At 36.1% G+C, this 4,612-nt stretch overlaps 1 pseudogene; it reads left to right on the plus strand.

The window, feature by feature from the left end:
• The first annotated feature begins 885 nt into the window (after nt 1-885).
• On the plus strand, nt 886-1,728 carry LOC132223524 (transcription factor E2F6-like; annotated as a pseudogene).
• The last annotated feature ends 2,884 nt before the right edge of the window (nt 1,729-4,612 follow it).

Genomic DNA, 4,612 nt, shown 5'->3' on the forward strand with positions numbered 1-4,612 from the left:
GTGCTTCCAAACCACATTAAATCTTCATCATGTTTGATAGTATTGAATTCAAGAAGGACTCGAAGTACAATTAAACACCAAGGGAGTATAAATTGAACATGTTCTATATATGCTTTAAGTTTCCTATATTAACAATTAGATTTGTAATTAAAAGGTAAAGTGAAAATTAAATGCTCTAATCATAATAGCTACAACTATATTCAATATAGTTCTTAATAATGAGGTATACTAATCACTTGTAGAGAGAAGTCTTTTACCAAAGAAATAAAGAATAGAACAAGACTCCAGCTATTAACTTTTTTTGTGTACACATAATATTTTGTGTTGTAAAATATCTGCTAAAATAATATTCACCATTTTTCAACCTTACATTTTTCCTTAAAATTAATCACTATGTAGTATCATTACTAACACTTTTTTTATATTGGTTCTCTTAGGTGATGCAGTATAGCAGTATATCTCTAATGAAAAAGCAATAAATAAACAAACAAACAAACAAACAGCGTATTGTTATCTTGTGATACATTAATTTATTAAGCATGCAGGGTACCCTGACATCATATTCCTTTTCTCTTACAACATTTTTAAAAATGGCTTAGTGGGGAGGTGGTCTGTTAGCTGCATGATGAGCATGGCGTCCTGAAAATCGTGAGTCTCCCTGATCTTCTCTAGTCTACTTTATAATTCCCAGGACCATGACCTGGACAGTGGTGCATTCGTCCATATGTCCGCAGATTGTCCTACCCAGATGCATCTCTGAGAAGGCCACAAGCTCTCTACATGCTTGGCTCCGGAACCAGCGCATTGTGGGTAGCCTCTGACCCAACCAGCAGAAGGTGCTAGAGCTCACAGGGTGCGAGGGCAAGGGGCGGCTGGCTAGGCATCATGAGTCAGCAGCTGCCAGCACAGAATCTGCCCAGCCAGCTCGAGGACCAGACAGAGGAGCAGATGCACTCCCAGCGCCAGGACCGCACCAAGGTGGAGGACCCGCTGCCATAAAAAATAAACATTGATTTAGAAGATAATGTACAAGCTGTGCACATGAGAAAAGCTCCAAAATGGAAGAGATCTCATTTTGATTCATCACTATTTCTTATAATGAGAAAATTTATGGATCTTGTCAGAAATTCTTCTGGGGATATTGTTGACTTAATCAAGATTTCAACAAAACTGGGGGTACCAAAACGATTATATGACATCAGCAATATCATAATGGCACTGACCTGGTTGAAAAAATATCTAAGAACCATATTAGATAGATAAGATTTTATATCACCAATTTTAAGCATTGCCCCAATAGAAGAAACTGCAGGAGGAACTTTATGGCATATCAGCAATGGAAGATGCTTTGGATGAGTTAATTAAGGATTGTGATCAGCAGTTGTTTGAGTTAATAGATGGCAAGGAGAATGAAGGACTAGCATATGTGACATATCAAGATATTCAGAGCATTCAAGCATTCCATGAACAGATTGTTATTGTAGCTAAAGCTCCAGCAGAAATCAGACTGGATGTTCGAGCTACCAGAGAAGACTCTGTCAGGTAGGTATACAGAGCACCAGAGGGCCCATTGATGTCTATTTGTTTGAAGTGAAACAGGATCATGCAAGTAATAAGGTGTCTGAAGGTGTAGGAATCCCATTATCTAAAAGCAAACACTCAGAAAACCCTGATAAAGAAGAAAATCCTCCACAGAAAAGTGAATAATTGCTTGAAGTGAGCAAGTGATAGCTTTTGAAATTCCTGCATTGAGTGTTTTTCGAACATCCTGTATGGATGAAATATACATTAAGTTTTATTCTCAGAAGTTCCCTCATTCTCAATCAGCAGCAGCATTAAGGCCAGTAGGTTTTTGAGTAGTTCACTACTTATATTACTGGATAATTATGATTTCCACATTAGAAAATAACTCTTTTTATATTTATTCCCGGCTTTTTGTCAGTAAATTAGACACCCTGCCTACTGAAACAACTTCATCACAGAGTATCACTAAAACAGATGGTCAGGCCTAAAATGGACAGTTCTTCATGGGCTCTGTCCTTTCCTTCAAAGATCATGTGTCCTTATAAAAAATAAATTGCCTTACATGGGTTCATGCCTGCAATTAGCTGTTGTACATTGGATGGGGGTGCATAGGCATCTAAGCATGATGTCTTTGTATATATGTGTATAATATTTAGATTACTTCTGAAGTATGTCTAAGTGAAGCTTTTCACCATTGTACAGCCAAAATAATGTATATATAGAAAATAACATACAATTTTTCTAATTTTTGTGGTATCTATAACTTACCAGAATCCTCTGAATGAGGGTTAGAGGAAAGTTTTTCCAAATTTCTACATGTAGAAATATCGTAAGTATGCTATACATTTAAAGTTATTGGGTTCTTTGTTTTTATTGTTAATCTTCACGCAAGGGAGTGAAAGACAGAGAGAAACGATGATGTGAAAGAAATACATTGATTGGTTGCCTCCTGCATGAGCCCTGACCAGGGCTCAGGCATGGGAGAAGACTGCAACCAAGGTACATGCCCTTGAATGGAATCAAACCCAGGACCCTTTGGTCTGCAGGCCGATGCTCTATCTCCTGAGAAAAACTGGATATGGCAAAAGTTATTGGTTTTAATTGAAGAACTTCAGTATGATTCCCAGTGCTAAAATTGGATTTCAAACTCCCTACACTTAGTGGTCTGAGAAGACCATTGGCATGCCCAAAGCCTTTAGGGACAATTGTAGAAATTCCATCAGATAGTAGTTTAATTGATTTATGACATGACTTCAATCAAGGTGACAATTGGAAACTATTTTAACCTTTTCACCAGGAAATTTTATGATATGCTTCTGTATGTACCATTGCTCTTCAAGCAAAGGCATTTACTTATGATGTGTTAGTTGTACCCTGGCCTCTTTCCAGCTCTAGTCCCCCATTTCCAAGTACCTGGCTAATTTTACTTCACTCAGTAAGTCATTTACTACTGCGCCTCAGTTTGCTCAGTAATTTACCATTAGACTGTGAGTTCCTTGAGGGACTTTGTCTTAATTATTGTTATGCACCATGCCTGGCATATAAAAAGGGCTCAACAAATGTTTGAACAAATGAAAAAGACTGTCCTATCTAATAATAGACAAACATGCTAATTGACTGTACCTTTGCTATGCCTCCCATTGGCTAATCAGCAAGATATGCAAATTAACCGCTAACAAAGATGGCGGTTAATTTGCATACGTAGGCATGAAGCAGTGGAGTGAAGACTGAAGACAGCTCCAACCGGAGCAGTGAAGACTGAAGGCAGCTCCAGCCAGAGCAAAAGCCTGGGTCCCGGGTGCCGGAGGAAAACCGGTGCTGGCAGCCAGGGGAAAGGAAGGCCTACTGCACGAATCTTTTTGTGCAACAGGCCTCTAGTTTTACATAAAGCTTTATTAATTAATATATAAACAGTGCATATATTTAAGGTGCACAATTTATGTTTTAACATTTTGATACATATATGTTGTGAAATGACAACCACAATCGAGCTAATTAATATATCTGACACTTCCACATGGTTACCATATTCTTTTTTATGTATGTTGAAAAGGCAATATAAGATCTATTTTCTTAGTAAATTTCAAGTATACAATGCAGTATTGTTCACTGTAATCACCACACTACTTTTGCTAATTGAAACTTAGGTGAGGTTGTTCTAAGAGTACAAAGTTTCATAAGATTTTTTATTAAAATTTACTCTGTGATATAGTATATTGTTTATTAGAATATGAGGGCCAATGGTCAGTCTATCCCTATGAAACCTTGGACTGAAAGTGTAAATCCAATAGAACTCTGGCATTGTCTTTCTTGGGGTTCTGTACTTTTTTTTTTTAATGAAAAGGATAGCATATATTTTCTTCATTCAATATTATTTTATATTAGTTTTAGATGTACAGAATAGTGGTTAGATAATTATATACTTTACAAAGTGTCCCTTGATATTTCCAGTACCCACCTGAGACCATACATAGATATTACAATATTCTTGATCACTTTGACACCTAGAACTGCTTTTGAAGCAATGGGTTGATACTGTTTTATGCTAATGGAAGATAAAATTTGCAACTTATAAATGTGAACATATTTCCAACTGAATAAAGTAATGTTCTCCTTCAGTAGTTGTTTTTCCAAACATCCCTATATCTGTCAATTTATATAGCTGAAAATGTGTGACTATGGCATCAATTATATACTGTGATAAAAAAATATCTAAAGATCTCATAAGGATAGTTTTGTTGTACTTACTGTGCACCTTAGTGTGATGTTCCCATAATAGAAATCAAAATTTATGTTCTGTTTCAGAATATTTGGTGTTTACTATATATTTCAGGACGTGAGTTGAATATTCCCATTGCTCTTTATGGACAGAACCAAATAAAATGTGCAAATGCAAACACTTCAACCACTCCATTTGTTTCCTCTAGAAAAGAAAGAAGTAAATGTGACTGCATTTCTTTCAGCTCTTAGAAAACACACATTTTCTCTAGAACTCACTTAGTAATTGTAGTCTAGTTTTTAAATAATATTCTTATAATAAAGATGAATATAGTTACAGGCATAAAACAGTGACATCATTATGTGTGAA

The sequence above is a fragment of the Myotis daubentonii genome, chromosome X (assembly GCF_963259705.1).
Source record: "Myotis daubentonii chromosome X, mMyoDau2.1, whole genome shotgun sequence".
NCBI lineage: Eukaryota > Metazoa > Chordata > Mammalia > Chiroptera > Vespertilionidae > Myotis > Myotis daubentonii.